Source organism: Tenrec ecaudatus, chromosome 12 (assembly GCF_050624435.1).
Source record: "Tenrec ecaudatus isolate mTenEca1 chromosome 12, mTenEca1.hap1, whole genome shotgun sequence".
NCBI lineage: Eukaryota > Metazoa > Chordata > Mammalia > Afrosoricida > Tenrecidae > Tenrec > Tenrec ecaudatus.
Window position 1 is genome coordinate 108,587,691 of NC_134541.1, and position 18,717 is coordinate 108,606,407.

An 18,717-nucleotide genomic window follows, 5' to 3' on the forward strand; every position below is an offset into this window, starting at 1 on the left:
AGGAAAGAAGGAAGGGGAAAATTGAGGAGCTGATACTAAGGGCTCCAGTAGTGAGAAATGTTTTCAAAATGATGATGGCAACAAATGTACAAATATGCTTGACACAATGGATGGATTGATGGATGAATTGTGATGAGTTGTATGAGCCCCCAATAAAATGATTTGTATTTTTAAAGAAACAATAAAAACAGACATTCTTCTCCTGGGGAAAATAAGACCCCAGACACTATTTTATCTTATAGCCAGGCACAATCTAATTACTTCCCATTTTGCTATACCACCTATATTTTATGTGTTCCCTTCCTGTCAGCAAGTATTGAGTAGGGACATGATACAAGAACTAATTGTTCTTAAGTTGGGGCTAGGATTTAGTGTGAACCCAAATCCAATTCCTGTATCTGTTTCTTTTTGTTGTTTGATTTTATCTGCCTTTGGCTCCCTTTCAAAACCTCCTTGTTAATTTTTACTAGAGAGTCTTATCGATCATACTTCTGGGCCGTAATTATCTTCCATTACTATTGTTTTTGAGTAGCCCCTGGTACAAATTTTTCTTTAAGGAATGTTTTATTGTGCGTCAGCCAAAGGTTTACAGAGAGGCTTCTCATTTAACAACTTCTACAGGTTTAGTTTCAGAGCATTCATTGTGACATTCCAGCCCCTTCCCCACCAGGTACCATCACATATCTCACTTCCTCTCTGCATTTCTTGTGTCCCTGACCTCTTCTGGTACGATTTTTTAAAACTCTGTTGAGGGAGGAATATTGGGCCAATATAGGCTAATTCCATATGACAGCACATGAATTATTCACTTGTATAGAGTCAATTCTTTCGTAGCTGGATGTTAAACTGATGAAGTTTTTCCCACCACAATTCACCTGCTCATTTTTCAAAGGTATCAAGGGCTGTCCCACAACAATATCCTTGTAAACCTTACTCTTTCAACCCCACTGTCCCCATCTTGCTCCTTCAGACTTCTTTGTGTTCTCAAAACTCAAGGACTGCTGAAAAGAACACATCTTGTGTCACCTGAGCATGCCAAACTGATGTGATAGCATAGCACAAATCCAAAAATGCAGAATACTTTGGAGAAGGGTTAAAGAGATGAATACACCATCTTCATATGTGTAAACATCTAAATGGGGTACATGTTGACAACAATAATTTCACATGATGAGAGTTTTGTTTAATAAAAGTTTATATACTATTTTGACATTATTTTTTACCGTCATTTTTTCACTCCCTTTTCTATTATTCTCCTATTCATATGTCTTTTTTATTCTCTGGAGTTATATTCATGGAATTCTTTCTTCTCATTCTACATACTCGTGGACAATTACATCCAATCTAATGACTACAAGTGAACCCAAACTGGGAACTTGACCCCATTTACAACAATCCCATCTTCTGCCGGCCTCTCTCTCACTGCTCTAGTCCTCACCCTCATCCTTCAGCCAAACCTGAATGTTTTCTCCCAAATAGAAAAGGTCATCCTTACTTCTATCTGTTAGTAGTATCTTTATAAGCTATTCACTTTACACTAACCTCCCTTTACTCTTTGTTGTTTTTCCAACTTCAGCCTTACTGTTCTCAATCTATCTCAATAGAATTGCTTCCATCTGGGTCCCAATATGACCCAACAGCCTTTTATGTACTTGCAAGCATTCTATAGCTCTTCTAGCACGAGAATATAAGGCTGGAAAAGAAAGGGGGTAAATGTTGTAGATCTATAAATAAAGGGGTCACGTTTGAATTTAAAAACCTATCCCAATAATAATCCAGTCCGGTGGTGTGGAGTTCCTCAATCATGGTACGCACCGTGCTTCAAGATCTCTCCCCTTGATCGCTCCACTAAAACAGACCATATGCTACACCAGATGTTCTAAAAGGTTAAGACTGATTCTGTAATCCTTTATCCCCATTGGTAAAGCCATCACTCAGCCTATGTAGTACATGAGCACAGATGGGGCAGGGGTAGATTTATGCAGACTACACTGCATAAAGTCAAATTTCTAAGCTAAGAAAGAATGAATAAAAATAATTTAATAGCGGAATAACTGAATTTCCTAGTCCATAGATTTAAGCTTAAGTCATAATATTGATAAGACTTGATTTAAGCTTAAGTCATAATATTGATAAGCTTAAGTCATAATATTGATAATATTGAGGTGCCAGGGGATTTTGTTTGGGGCTTGTCTCCACCAGGATGGTTTTATCTCTAATTTTTCACCCAGAAGTTAGAAAATGTTCTCTGCCATTACTATGACCCAAAGGGAACAAAAGGTAGGTGTGACACTTACTCTTTTTGTGTCTCTAGTGAAGCTTTCAGGGATTCTGTCCCAACAGCAGAAGATTCTCCTGTAAATACCTCTCTGTGATTCCCTCAGACATTTTGTATGCACACAGGACTACGACCATGATACCTGATCCTCAGTTACTTTTGTATTTCCAAGATTTTCCCATCTTTACAATAAAGCGAAATATTGGCCCGCTATGCAGAAGTGGTGAATACTTAACATCTACACCACTGACCTCAATCAGGTAGTATGTCAGCAAAGGAGACATTGCTTATTGCTTTTTGGTTTGTTTGTTTATAAGTCTAGAGATTATTTTAATAAATACCCTTGGATAAACTTTCGACAACAAGTAACCAAGGGAATTCCTAAATCAAAGAGCTTGTGAGATGAACCCAGAGCTTATTCAGATGCTTCTCTTTTCTTTGCCTAAAAATGGGTCGGACTGAGAACTAAAAAATTAAAGAACAGACACCTATAGTCACAGAGTTGACTTGTGTGTAGTGCTGTGTGTTTGTCAGTTATACATATGCCACATGAGCTCACAAGTTCAGTGGGAGTTGAATCGGGACTGAGTACAGGAAATTAAAGAGTGTAGGTCAAGTGGACAGATGTCCTACTAAATCAATTAACTGATTTGCAAACGTCTTAAACTGGAGTTTAATTTGCTACCTTTTTTCCATCCATATCAAGGTCTCTGAATTTGCTCTTGTGCATGAGCCTGTTCCATGGTTATGAGTGTGGCAAATCACTGGAGTGTCTCTGAATTCCTCCTTCTGGGGCTTTCCAGGCATCCTCAGCAGAAGCAGCTCTTCTTCGTGCTCTTCCTGAGCATGTACGTGGCCACAGACTGGGGATACCTGCATATCATCCTGGCCATGAGTACAGTTCCCGCCCGCACACCCCCATGTACTTCTTCCTCTGCAACCTGTCCTTGAAGGACCTCTGCTTCTCCTCCATCATAGTCCCCAATATTCTGACCAACATACTCAGAACGGGACCATATCTTTCCCTGAGTGTCTCATTGAGATATATTTTTTAATGTGTTTGGTAACATGGCCATTTTCTTCTGGCTGTGATGGCCTATGACTGATTTGCTATTGTATGCCACCCCTTGGACTACACAACTAAGATGACCCATCTGTTCTGTGTCCTGCTTGTCACTGGCTCCTGGATCATTGCCATTCTGAATGCTCTCTTGCATCCCCTGCTAATGGCTCAACTCTCATTCTGTGCAGACAACACTATCCCTCACTTCTTCTGTGAAATGACTGCTCTCCTGAGACTCTCCTACTCTGATACAAATCTTAATGAGATAATGATTCTTACTGAGGGGGGTCTGATCATGATGATACCATTGGTTTGCATCCTGGTTTCCTACATTTGCTACCCCCAAATAGTCATCATAACCTTCTGAAATGAGTTCTCTCTCTTGATTTTAATTGGTCCAGCAAATGTTCTTGTAAACCACTATCTTGATTAAATGTCTTTTTAAAGGAACCCTCAGGAGAGTAAGTATTACTTAGCCCCCATTGATTTCAGATAAATGTTTTGTTTAGAACAAACTTATGCATGTGTAAACTGGAGCCCTATTATCAATCCTTTTTTCAAATATGCCCTCATAAATGGGGCAAAGAGACAGGGAATAAGGACAGGCTAGTGATGTAGAAGATACATCCTCAACATTAGTGAAGTTAAATGAACCTATATTGGCAATATTGTAAGAATGACAAACAGCATCACATTCCTAATCTAAACGAATATTTGATTTATTCATTCATTGTAAAAACATTTTATTGGGGGCTCATACAACTCTTATCAAAATCCATACATTGACTAAATCAGGAATGTTTGTACATATGTTGCCTACATTCTTTTGTAGACATTTATTTTCTATTGAGCCCTTGAAATCAGCTCCTATTTTTTATCCCTCCCCCTCTCAGAACCCCCTGATAAATTGTACACTGTTATTGTTTTCATCTGTCACACTGACCGCTTTGCCCCTTCCTCATGTTTTCTATTGTTCTTCCCCTTGTGGAGGGGTGTATGGTTATATATTGATCATTGCGATCAGTTCCTCCTTTCTCCTTTTCTCTAACCCTCTTTCCCCTACCCTTCTAGTATCAGTATTCCCACTCCTGTCCCTGGATTCTTTGTGTCATGAACTCCGATCTCTTATCTATACCTATGTATCTATTCCGGTCTGAATTGGGAAGCATCACTGGGGTCATGGTAGGGGGAGGGTGAGGAAGCCTCAAGGAACCAGAGGAATATAGTGTGTTCCATTGATGCTCTACTGCACCCTGGAGACTCATCCCTCCCTGTGGCCCCTCTGTGGGGAGATTGTTCCATTGTCTACAGATGGGCTCTGGGTCTCTGCTCCAATCTAAAAGAACATTTTAAGATCTATCTTAAAGTACAATGCTTCTTTGGATAGGATATTATTTATACCCAAACAAGGAAATAAAATGAATGCCACTATTATTCAAATTTACACATCCACCACTAAAGCTAATGATGAAGGTTTACCAACGGTCGCAGTACCTACCTAAATTAACCCAGGTCAATATAGAGAAGTATAATAAGGGTATAATTCAAGAAGAAATAGATCTGGCCATTAAAAAACTCCCAACATCAAAAAGTCCAGGAACATATTATTTTACTGGGGAATCTTATCAAACATTAAGAAAAGAGTTACCACCCAGTCTGCACAATGATTTCACAATAAAAAAACGCATAACTTACTACCAAAATCATTTTATGAAGTAAATATAACTCTGATACCTAAGTCAACAAAATTCCAGCCAATAGAATTCAACGCATTGGGGTAAAGTGGGACTCAAACGCGGTATGCAAGGATAGTTCAACATTAGAAAAGCAATCAATGCTACTTTTGCTTCAACTGAAGGGGGTAGAATTTTTCATTTATCTCATCACAATCTTTAGTAATGTGTATGTAAATTTGGATAATAGCTGTATTAACGTGAATTCCGTGTAGGCATATATATATTATTCAGTCACAGGTAACATTAAACATCAAGATTGATCTTGAAACATTTTACAGGACAATGAACACGAGGCCATTCCTCTTGAATTGATCATTCTCAGCCTAGTAAACCATAGGATTGTCTGACTCAAATGGCTGATATCAGACCACTTCAGCTCACTATTGCCTAAGATATCTATATTTATGTGTGTCATTATACATTTGATAATTTCCTAATTCATACTTCATATATTTTCACGTTCCAGTTATCCAAGATGGATATTTCCAGTAACTTCTCCTCGATTTTTATTGTGCTCCAATGAGCAAATGAAGGTCTCCAAAACGTGGCTCTATTCATATTATCAGATGTACTCTGCTTCAAGACAATAGCTCTTTCCGAGTCATGTTTGAGTGCCTTCCAAGCTGAATGGCATAGCTTCTGACAGTACCCCACTCTTCTGCTATTATTCCTAAGATTTTCAGTGGCAAAAAAGTGGGCGATCTCGTCCTTATAACCTTGCAAAATGATCTCTCTACCTTGAATTTAACTGGTCTAGCAGATCCCTGTGCACACTGCTACTTTGAATAGACCCTTTATGAAGGCATGGTTCACATGGAATACAAGGGTATTACTCAGGGAAATGGTCTGAAGTAATTCACTGATCACAGGGAGATGTTTAAACATGCATGTTTGCAATAAATCCATACTCACCTAAACTGAAGCCTCAGTAGCAATATTTTTAGACTTATTCTAAAAATTATAGGTGGCTGTGAAATGAAAGGTGAATAGTTTGTTTCTGCTTCCATGAGCATTAAATGTGGATCTAAGCAAGATGAAATCCTTGACAACTTCAATCTTTTATCTGTTTACCATGATGTTACCTAAAATTTTGTTCCTCTTTACACTGAGTTCTAATCTGTACTAAAGGCCACAATCCTTGTTCTCTATCAGCACATACCTCAAGACCTTCTCCCTTTCAGCAAGCAAGATAAATCTTACACAAAACCCAAAAGTCGGTGTATAACCAGGGAGACATTATTTTCAGCAGTTGTAAAGACATAGATGATATTCTTAATAAACATTATTTAGCCAGAAATTATTCGATCGATATTTTAAAACTTATAAACATTAAAAAAGATGCTAACCAAATTAAATAAAATGGAAAATGTTTATTCTAATTAGAGAAATGAAAAAGAGAAGACGTGAAAGTGGAAGTAGGAATACAAATTAACACTAGAATTCAGCATTGTTTTATTGAATAAATTGGCTAAACGCAAAAATACCGATGCTGTTGGGTGAGTGGTGAGCACGTGAGCTCATGCCCTTCTATGGGATGCTAAGAAGGTCACACGTACTAAAATGCCAAGAATGATCCACAATGTCTACTTTGGGGAATTTATTCAAAAGAAAGAATTAACAATGCCTCTGGAGAGAAATCTACAAAGCTGCTTATTGAATTATTCATTATAAGGGTAAATGTACAAACACTGATTGAATCCACTGTTATTCAGGTTTATAATTCTTTCCTTTTTTTTTTTTCTCCACACGTAAGCCCCTGGCATCAGCTCCTCATTTTACTCCCTCCCTCTCCGCTCATTCCTTGCTCATGAGCCCTTGGTAATTTATAAATTATTATTTGTCATATGTTACCCTGTCCGACATCTTCCTCCACTCACTTTTCTCTTGTCCATCCCTCAGGAGGAGGTTATATGTAGATCCTAGTAATGGGTTATCCCTCTCCAACCCATGCTCCCTCCAACCTCCTGGTATTGCCATTTTCACCATTGGTCCTGAATGGATCATCCACCCTGGATTCTCAGATTAATATTTCTTAGGTTTACCACCCTCCAACCTTTTCAGTGTGAATTAATTAGGGTTTACATATCATTTTTGCAATTGACAATTTATAAAACCTCCCAACGACTTGCCTGGTTTCCTTCCCTTTCTGCTCTTTCTCACCTTTCCCTTGTATGTTGTCTCCCCCTTCACCCAATTGAACACATATATTCCCTCTAGCCTATTACTCCCACCTTCCTTCCATACCCACCTAAATCTCTATCATTTTGTATGATAACTTTTCCTTGATTAAAAAAAAACTGACAGTAGTCTCATACAATATTTGTCCTTTTGCGTTTGACCTATGTCACTCATCATTATGTCCTCCAAATTCATCCACGTCATGAGGTATTTCAAGTTTCATAATTATTCTTTAACGATGCAAAGGATTTCATTGTGAGTATGTACCAAAGTTTAGCTATCAATTCTTCCACAGATAGGCATTCAGGTTTGTTTCCATCTTCTTGCTATTGTGAACAGTGCTGTGATGATCATGAATGTGCATGCATTTGTTTGTGCTTTGCTCTTTAGTTCAGTGGGTTATACACCAAGTATTGATATTGATGGGTCATGCAGGGTTTTTTAATTCGAAATTGTTAGAGGAAACATCATATCACTTTCCAACATAGTTGTATAATTTTACAGTGCCACCAGCTGTGTATGAGGGTTCCAATTACTGACACCACTCCATCATTTGCTCTTTTCTCTCTTTTGATTTTGAGTGCTCCATTGCTTTGCCAGAAACCTTTGTGGTGTAGGGCTTATTTATTGAGCTGCTAACCACAAGGCTAGTTGTTCAAAACTACCAGCTGCCCCTCAAGTGAAAGTCCAGGATTTCTATTCCGGTAGAATTACAGTTTCAGAAACCCATAGGGGAAGTTCTACCCTGTCCTATAGGATCACTATGAGTCCGAATCAACTCAGTGGTAATGAGTTTGGCTTTTGACTTACTATTCTGCCAATTTCAAACATAGCTCTAAAGGTGTCCAGCAAGGCGCAGAGCACTGGTAAATTTTACCAGCTCCTCTCATGCAGAGAAAGATTTTGCAGCTGCTGCTGAGCATGCAAATGTGGGCTGGAGAGCCTCTGTATACTGGGATTGGCTCGGCCCGCTACAAGAGCTTCTTGTGCTGCTGGTGTTCAGCTGATATTAGCTTTCAATTTTTATTCCTTCAGAGATTTTTTTTCTCCTATATGTGTTTCCTTACAGGTGAAGCAGGGTGGTGTAGTATGTTTCTCTGGATTACTACAATATGGATACCTTCTAAGAGTCTAAAAGTTCTTAGACTCTTTTAGAAGGTATTCGTATTGTAGTAGGTGCACATCATTTCCCTACATGCTACATTTATTTATAGCACACAGAAATCAGTGGAACTAATTGAATTCACCACATTGTCTACCCATTGTCATGTACTTATGCATGAATTAATGCGAAATTACAAAATAATACAAAAAATATTAATTCACAGGGGAAAGAAGAGCAAGGAATTCAGATAAGATGAATACTTTTTAGAGTCAGAATTCACTAATGGATCCAAGAATTGGCTCATAAGAAATAAATGGCACAAGACTTCCAAATCTGATCACCAAAATTAAAAAAAATAAAATTATAGTAAAAGAAGTTGGAAATGTATGGTAATAAAAATGAATATTACAGTTTAATTTATATTATATTTACTTGTATAATTACATATATTAACACAATTACATGAAAACCAAGTGAATTAGAGTGTATTCTGTCAAAATATGAAACCCTCAGAAAAGTGCATGCATGAAAGTAATTGTAATAAGTCATACTAATTGAGGGGGGCTTTTCCATAGATTCCCAGCTGAATGAACAAATCTATCATGGAAGAAGTACAGCCAGAATGTTTCTTAGAAGTGAACATGAATCAGAAGCAACTTGTGTGAACTGGATAATGACAACATCAATGGAGAAGGACATTAAAGCTCACCTTCTTTCATACTCACCCCCGTCCACATAACCCCATATAGTGGGTTTGTTGGATTTTACATGATGTTTTTCCATTTCAAAAGACAATTTGAAGCCCTTTTATACAAAGCAAAAGTGGTAGGTTTCTTTAAAACTTTTAAGAAATGAACATTTTCTGTTACAGGAAGAATTTGAAGAAATTGAGACTGAATAATGAAAATGATCCCATGTATTCTTCAATGCAAACATTTTAATTCACAAATCTAATAAAAATAAAAAAGATCATGCATTATACTCAGAAACAGTCTCTGATTCTGAATTCTGCCAGTTTCCACAAAATGTCATCTCTCTGAAATGAAAGTTATGGAAAGCCACCATGTTTTCCTCTTTCCTCCTCAAAATCCAAAGACACTCATATGTGTGTAAGAAAGAACTTAAATCAAAGAGTCATTGTATAATAAGAAAACATCCAACCCCAGTCCTGTTCTAGTTCATAATCTGATATTTGCCCATAAATCCAATACTAGTCCGTAAATCTCTCTTCAGACTCACTCAGCCCATACAATGTCACATTTGCGGGAAGATCACAGGCCAGTGGATGCAAAGTCTTGTGTGTCAGGGCTCTCATATGTCTCAGAGTGGCCCCAGGGAGCAAATCAACAGGAAGGTGAAAACAGAGACAGGGAGAAACGCCAGCTTCCAGAAAGCCACTTATCTTGGTAGCTCTCCAATCAAGCTGTAAACTGATTGACAGGCTAAAGTTCACCCATGTGTTCCTATAGAACCTATCTTCACACACACACACACACACACACACACACACACACACACGCCCTATCTCAGTCCATCCCTTGCCAACTTGGCACTTGTTCACAATTCATTTTTATTGTTGTTTTTTTGGGGGCCTTTTATAACTCTTATCACAATCCATGCATTCATCCATTGTGTCAAGCACATTTGTATATTTGTTGTCATCATCATTTTCAAAACATTTTCTTTCTACTTGAGCCCTTGATATCAGCCCCTCACATTTTCCCCTCCCTCATGGATAATTTATAAATTATAGTTATTTTTTCATGTCTTGCACTGACCAATGTCTCCCTTCACCCACTTTTCTGTTGTCCATCCCCCTGGGAGGGGGGCTGTATATAGATTAAATAACCTCAGTTCCCTCCTTCTCCCACCGCCCTACTCCCCTCCTGTTATCACTACTTTCATTCTTGGTTCTGAGGGGTTTATTGGTCCTGGATTCCTTGTGTTTTCAGCTCTTATCTGTACCTGTGTACACAATTCTTTAGTCATGTATAATAAATAAAACAAGGACAATAGTAAAGTCACATTTGTGCCTAGCAAGTTTAAACTAAAATGTAAGCAACTCAAAATGTGCCAGCTTCTTTTAGACATAATATTCTATAAGTGAGCAAAACAAAATATTCTATGTTTAATAATTGCCATTAAGTGAACCCCTATATGATAAACCTGTAATCCTATGAATAAAATCCCCCTTCCATGAAAATTCGTAAGCCAGCCATATCCTGCCTTCATCCTCCCATTTTGGGTATCCAAAATCTATATTGCCCACTTAAATCAATCCAGCACTCTGAGGAGACAAAAATGTTTTTGTTGGGAAGAACCTTCATTCCATTTGGATCCTTGGGCTTCTACATCCATAAGCAAAGTCAAATCAGGAGAGGTCATTCATAAAGTCAACAGCAATATCCACTCATTCACAGACACAAAAATCTTATCTTCATCTGGTTGGGTTATGGCTCAACTCAATATGGCCTGCCTCGTTTGGTGTATAGCATAGGGCAGAGTTATCCCTGTGTTTTCCAAGACTGTAACCCTTTGTGTAAGAAATACACCTGGTCTTTCTCCCCTGGAGCCACTGGTGGTTGCAGTGCAATGCATAACCATTACACCACCAGGATGACTTGAGCACACAGAATAGAATGCAGGAAAACACGGAAGGAAGCAAGCCTGCACACTGCAATTAAGGAAGATAATTCTTTCCTGTTGAAATTACCCATGCTCCTACTAAAATGTGTATGATACAAAGACTCAGGTAAAAGTGGAAATAAATAATTGGCCTAGTTTTAAATCATAAAATTATGCATCAGAGTAATGAACTGTCAACATATTTAGTTGACCTGTTGGCTGACAAAACAAACTGAGACACTGGACTATGATGAGGAACACGCCATCAGGATGGACAGAAGGCTCTTTAACAACTGTGATTTGCAGATGACACAACCTTGCATGCTAACAGCCAAGAGAACCTGAAGCACTCACTGATGAAACTAACAGCCTTCAGTATAGATTGCTGCTGCTGCTGCTGCTGCTGTGTGTGTGTGTGTGTGATATCCCATTTGAAGATATTCCTCCCTCAAAATAGTCCAATAGACAATAATGTGATAAAAAAGAAAATATTCCAGATTTCAAGGTTTAATTTTATTTGGATCTATTATCAACACTCATAGAAGCAGCAGTGAAGAAACCAGCAACTAACCTCATATAAGAAAGGTGAACATGGAACAGAGAAGATGAGAGAAAAATCCATGCATTTGAACTATAGTGTTGGCAAATCATACACTATATACCATGGATGACCAGAAGAACAAAGAAACCTATTTTAGAAAAAGGAAACTCTCAATGCTCCCTAGAAGCTAAAATGGAGAGACATTGTCTCATGTACTTTGAACTTGTGACGAGGAAGCCCAGTCCCTGGAGAAGGATACCAGGCTTGCTAAAGTCAAAGGACAGTAAAAAAGAGGAAGAATATCAAGGAGATGCATTAATACAGTGGCTTGAACAAGGAACTCAATTGTGAGGTTGTCATAAGACCAGGCAGAGTTTTGTACTCTTGCACATGAGTAACTGTGAATGGAAACCAACTAGAAAGTCTTAAGAACAACTGAGCCTTCAATGATCAATTCCCAGTTAATCACGGAAAACTATATAGGTCATCACACAAGTGACCACAAGGGATTTAGAACAATAGTAACAAAAAAGATCACTAAAGTCATACCTGTACACAGACAAAGCACAAACATTGCTCAAGCTACAGAACTGACAAATATCACCCTTCCTAATTGATAGGAGGGATAACTTACTCCTTATTAATTATAGCTTTCACTTTTCTCAAGTCTTCCTGCTGCTATGTCCAATGAGAACTGCAAATAATTTCTAACAATATCAAACCCAGATCACAACAACCCTCACCAAAGTCAGCTAATGCTCAAATTCTGGAAGTACTTTCTAACACACTTAGACTGGAAAGTTCCTCGATAAATGCAGTCTTTCCAGATGAAATCAGCAACAAGCTGTCTGTGTGTTCCTGGTGGTTTGGGCTGGAGGGCATTGGCTGTTGGACTAGTCACATTAGTTGGTAAAAGGATTTAGCTTCACCTCTTGCAATTCCATAAGTTTCAAATTTATTTGGCCTACTGCCTTCTTTTTAGTAAACAAATCTGAACTAAACTAAGGAAACACTACACAATTCCCCCGTACAATGAAAAATTTAGTACAATAGCCCAGAATACAGGGTAAACACTAAGAATCTGCTTTTGCACCACACTTGATCATTCCAGAAACCTCAGAGGGCAATATCACCCACTTTGAGAAACACTGACTCTTATTCTTCCTTTACAAATGTGTGGATGGAAATTTGCTAAGTGCCAGAGACTAGGGAAAGAAAAAAAAGTTTTATTACAAACTATGACATTCCCTTATGACATTTAAACCCATTCATTGTTGAAAAGAAAAAAAATTAATATATATTACTTTTGTTAGTGCCCCTTTCATGTCCTTGTTCCTGAGGCTGTAGATGAAAGGGTTCAGCATGGGGGTCACCACCGTGTACATCACAGCAGCTGCAATGTCATTCTCAGCTGAGTGGGAGGATGACGGACTGAAATACACAGCAAAGATGGTGCCATAGAACAGGGACACTGCAGCCAGGTGGGAGCCACAGGTGGAGAAGGCTTTCCACTTTCCCTTTGTGGATGGGACTCTCAGGACAGCAGTGGTGATGTAAACGTAGGAAACCAGGATGCAAACAAATGGGGTGACCCACGTCAGAACCCCCTCTGTGTTAATCATCATCTCATTGAGGTATGTGTCAGAGCAGGAGAGTTTCAGGAGAGCACTCACATCACAGAAGAAGTGGGGGATCCTGTTGTCTGCACAGAATGAGAGTCGAGCCATCAGCAGGGTATGCAACAGAGCATGCAAATTGACAATGCCCCAAGACCCAGTGACCATCAGGGCACAGAGCTGATGGGTCATCTTTGTTGTGTAGTGTAAAGGGTGGCATATAGCAACAAAGCGATCATAGGCCATCACAGCCAGGAGGAAATTGTCCATGACAATAAACAAAATGAAAAAATACATCTGTGTGAGACACCCAGGGAAGGAGATGGTCTGACGGCTGAGTATGTGATTGGTCAGCATATTGGGGACTATGGTAGAGGAGAGACAGAGGTCCACAAAGGACAGGTTGCTGAGGAAGAAATACATGGGGCTGTGCAGGCGGGAGTCTGTGCTTATGGCCAGGATGATGAGCAGGTTTCCCAGGACCGTGGCCAGGTACATGCTCAGGAAGAGTGCAAAGAGGATCTGTTCCTGTTGGGGCTTCCAGAAGAGGCCCAGGAGGAGAAACTCAGAGACACTTGAATGGTTGGTCCAACTCCTGTCCATGGCACTGGGTCAGTGTTCAACAACAAGTTCAGGCACCTAGACAGGAGTGATTAAAATTGGGACAAATTCACTTCCCAACTAAGGCAAGTTTGCATATCAGTAATGGAATTGCCAAAAAAAGATCTGTCCACTTCAACTATGCTTCCAATTTTTCACAGTCACACGTGATATTATTCCTACTGGACTCTTGTTGAATGATATTTAAAATCACACAATAGTATTTATAGCCCAACTGATTGACCACATTTTTCTCTGCTTACATTTTTTAAGTCCCCACCCTAATTCCTTTGTAGCTCATGAAAGAGAGAGAGACAGTATTTCTTAGTTTATCTCAAAGATTAACTTATTCAAGACTCTTCTTATTGCTCCCTTAATCTAAAAGAAGTTCATTATCTTCAAAGCAAATATTGATGTGTGCTCTATTGTAACCTTACCTGGCAGAGAGTAGATTCTGTAGTTATCAGATACCCTTCACTTCTGCAGGATCATCAGTGCTTCTTCCTCTTCTTTTTTGTTAGTGGGGATGTAACACACTTATCATATCATTCCATATTTCAATCACATCAATTAGAATGTACAATTGCTATCACAATCATTTCCAAACATTCATTTTATACATGCACTTCATGATATCGCCCTCACCCCCGCCCCACTGTACCTCCTCCCCAAACCATTATTATACTTGCTGTCCTTATAGATTCATCAATCCTGGGTTTCATATACCCCAAAATGGAAACGCATATAACACAGCTTCAAGAGGATGACCTCCATGTACAAAACACCTCTGAGATAAACTCTACTATGAACAAAGACCACAGAACACAATACAAACTCTTAGAAATAAAAGTTATGTCCTGAGCAAGTGAGGAGCAGACATTCGTGGTCTTAGTCCTCTGTGCAGGAAAGTGGTTTGGGGAAAATCAAAGAGTTGGCATTTACAGGCGTCTTTATGGTCACTGGTGCCAGATACCACACCTGAGAGCCTCATTAGATACAAGAAGGCAATAATTGTCTCACCTGCTTTGGGGCCCCTTTGGACCAGACCCTGAAGATGGTAATTATTGTGCAACTCTTAAGCCAACTTGTAGATGAGACCATCTTTTTTGTTAAAATAAGTTACAAACAGAATCCCCTAGAGAGAACATCAAGCATCATCATTTTGTTTATCAGGGCTTAGGTCTACGAATATGGAAATTTTATTCATCAATATTTTTCTTAGCTCAGAAATTTGTGTATTGTATCTTGTAAGTGTAGACCTGCTTTACTTTTCTTCAGGTCTAGCCATCCTCTGAAGAGTGGCATGGTCATTAAGTGGTGGACTGCTCATTTAAAGTTCTGCAGTTCAAAATCACCAGTCATTCCACGGGAAAACAATGAGGCTGTGTGCTCCTGTAAAGATGTACAACCTCATAAGATTTTTATATGAGTGTCGATGAATCAGAATTGACTCAATGGCAATGAGATTGATTTGGGTTTTGACATCTGTATAGGCTGACTGGTGTGCTTGACAGCTAAGACGCTGGGGGAACATATGTTCTTTTTATTAAATCATTTTATTGGGGCCTAATAGAATTCTTATCACAATCCATACATACACCCATTGTGTCAAACACATTTGTTGGCATTATCATTCATTCTCAAAACTTTTGCCTTCTACTTAAGTCCTTAATATTGCCTGCTCATATTCCCCCTATATCCCCACCCCCCTGCCTCATTAATAAATTATTGTTATTTTGTCATATGTTATACTGTCCGACATCTCCCCAGCCCTCTTCTCTGCTGTACAACCCCCAGGGAGGAGGATATACGTAGATTCTTGTAACTGGTTGCCCCTTCCTTCCCCACATTCCCTCCACCCTCCAGGCATCGCCACTATCACCACTGGTCATGGAGGAGTCATCTGTCCTGCATTGCCTGTGTTTCCAGGTGCTATCTGTACCAATGTACATCTTCTGGTCTAGCCAGATCTGTAAAGTAGAATTGGGATCATGATAGTGTGGGGGAGGAAGCGTTTAAGAAGTAGAGGAAAGGTATGTTCCATCGTTGCATCCTGGCTGGTTCATCGCCTCCCCACAACCCTTACATGAGGGGTGTCCAATTGCTTACCGATGGACTTTGAATCTCCACTCTGTACTCACCCACATTTACAATATGATTTTTTGTTCTTTGATGCTTGATACCTGATCCCTTCGACAGCTCGTGGTCACAAAGGTTGGTGCCTTCATCCATGGGGGCTTTGTTGCTTCTGAACTAGATGGTCACTTGTTTATCTTCAAGCTTTTAAGACCCCAGATGCTATATCTTTTAATAGCTGGGCACCATCAGCTTTCTTTACCACATTTGTTTATGCACACTTTTGTCTTCCGTGATCATATCGGGAAGGTGGGAACCCACTGATATGATTTTTAGGTCTTTGATGTCTGATAACTTTTCCATTCTACACCTCCTAGTCAGGCATCCTGGTGTGCTTCTTCCATGTGGGCTTTGATGCTTCTGAGCTAGATGGCCACTTGTTTATCTTCAAGCCTTTAAGACCCCAGACGCTATATCTTTTGACAGTCAGGCACCATTAGCTATCTTCACCACATTTGCTTATACACACATTTTTCTTCAGCAATCATATCTGGAAGGTGTGCATCCTGGAATTCCAATTTAATAGAACAACGTGTTCTTGCATTGAGTAAGTGCTTGAGTGGAAGCCCAATGTCCATCTGCTGCCTTAATAATAAACCTATAAATATATGAACATTGATCTGTTTCCCCACACTCTTATATAAATATATGTACACATGTACATTGCATTCTTTAGACTTCTATAAATACCCTTTATCACCTAGTTCTTTCCTCTATTTCCTTTTACTTTTCTCTTATCCCACTATCATGCTCAGCCTTCATTTGAGTTTCAATAATTTCTCTCGGTTACATTGGCCTTGCTGAATCCCTACCAGGCCCCTCACACCCTCCTTGCCACTGATTTTGGGTCACTTGTTGCGCCCCTGTCCCTGGGTTGGTCAGCAGCACCTCCTTACCCCCGCCTCATCCTCTCCCGTGATCCCGCAGAACTATTGGTCCCATTGTTTTCTCCTCCAGACTATTCATCCAGTCTATCCTATCTAGAAAGCTCTGTAGAGATAATAATATGCACCAAAATCAAACCAAAGCAAAATAGGTGATGAGTGAAAACACAACAATGACAACAAAAAAGGAAACCAATTACCCATAGAAGAATGAATTAATTAAGAGAAAAATACTTTTAAAATAAAGAAAAAACCTGTAAATAGATCAAGGTCTGATTTTTGAACTCTAGGCATGTCCTTCAGTCAGGTCCAATGGGGTACCATGCTCTGGCCCAGGAGTCTGTCATTTGTATACTCCCAGGGGCTCCCTGATCTGCTCCCATGATTGCTCTGCTGTTCGCTTTTAGTGGCTTGCCTCAGTGTCACCGGGTCAACCTGGGCCAGTCCCGACACTGAGTCTCCAGTGTTTTCCCCCTAGGGCCCTGGGCCGTCAAGGGATGGTGTGTCTCATAGTAGGACCAGACATATTGTTCAATCTGACCATTGGCTGTTTAGGATTGGGGTATCATCCTCCAGGCCTGGAGAGTCAGGATGTTCTTCACTCTCTTCCTCCCGCTTTGTTTGCTCCCATTTGCTCTAATCAGACATGTCCCTCTCCCTTAGTTGCAGCTTCAGTGCCATCCACTCAAGTAAATTCTTCTGTGTGGAGGGGAAGTTGTCCACATAGCTAGTATGGGGGCTGAGTCACCAGTCCCCTCCACTGCCTCCCCACTCCTTGCTGACATGCTGTATTCATCTGGCACTGGCTTTAAATCAGGTCCCTCTTTCCCGGGAGAGACACAAACAATACCCTCACATTGGGTAGGTCAGTGCCCTATTCCCCCATCACACATCTGTTTTTCTTTCCCTTTTCCTCCCTCCCTGCCCCCTTTTTAGTTGGCTACCATATGTACCCCTGGCTTTGGTCTGGCCCCTGCCATATTACCTGGACATCACCCCTGGAGTGTTTGTATACAGTAGCTTTTCACCAGTCCCGTTTTGCATTTACCTTTCTGTTCTTTATATATATATATATATTTACCTCAGTGGACACATGTTATACTTGTCCCTTTGTGCTTGGCTTACTTCACTTAGCATAATTCCCTCCAGTCTTCCCATGCGGCGATATGCTTCATGCATTCATCACTGCTTTTTAGCGATGCATAGTACTACATTGTATGTACCACATTTTTTAAATCCATTCATCCATTGATGGAAATTTGGGTTGTTTCCAACTCCTTGCTATTGTGAGCTGTGCCGCAATGAACATTGGAGCACAGATGTCCGGCCGTGGTTTGTTTCTTGACTCTTCTGGCAGGGGGGGAGGGGGGATTGTTGGTTCATAAGGTAAGTTAATTTCCATCTGTTTGAGAAGTCACCAAATTGATTTCCATAGTGGTTATACATACATACAGGTCCACCAGCAGTGGCTGAAAGATCCCATCTCACCACAACCCCTCCAACACTTGTTGCTTTCTAGTTTTTTGAATTGGGCTATCTTTGAAGGTGTTAGGTGGTATCTCATAGTTGTTTTGACATGCATTTCTTTTATGGCTAATGATCAGGAACATTTTCTTATATGTTTATTGGCCATTCGGATTTCAGACTGTGAAACTTCTGTTCAGGACCTTTGCCCACCTCCTCTGTGGGCAATTAGTTTTTCTCTTATTGTAAGCTTGCAAAGTATTGTAGATTTTAGTAATAAGGACTTTGTCTCATGTGTCATTGCTAAAGATGTTTTCCCAGTCTGTGGACTCTCTTATTACTCTCTTGGTGAATTCTTTCTATGTACACAGGTATCTTATCTTCAGTATATCCCACTTGTCTATTTGTGACTCCTCTGTGTTTGTATCCTTCCCTATTTCTGATAGCCTATGTATTCCCTGTGCCAAAGTTCTCAGGTTTGTCCCAATTCC

The 18,717-nt window shown here is 39.7% G+C and overlaps 1 pseudogene; it reads right to left on the reverse strand.

Annotated features, from left to right (window-relative positions):
- Positions 1 to 12,816: 12,816 nt before the first annotated feature.
- Positions 12,817 to 13,745, reverse strand: LOC142422816 (olfactory receptor 1f45-like; annotated as a pseudogene).
- Positions 13,746 to 18,717: the final 4,972 nt, after the last annotated feature.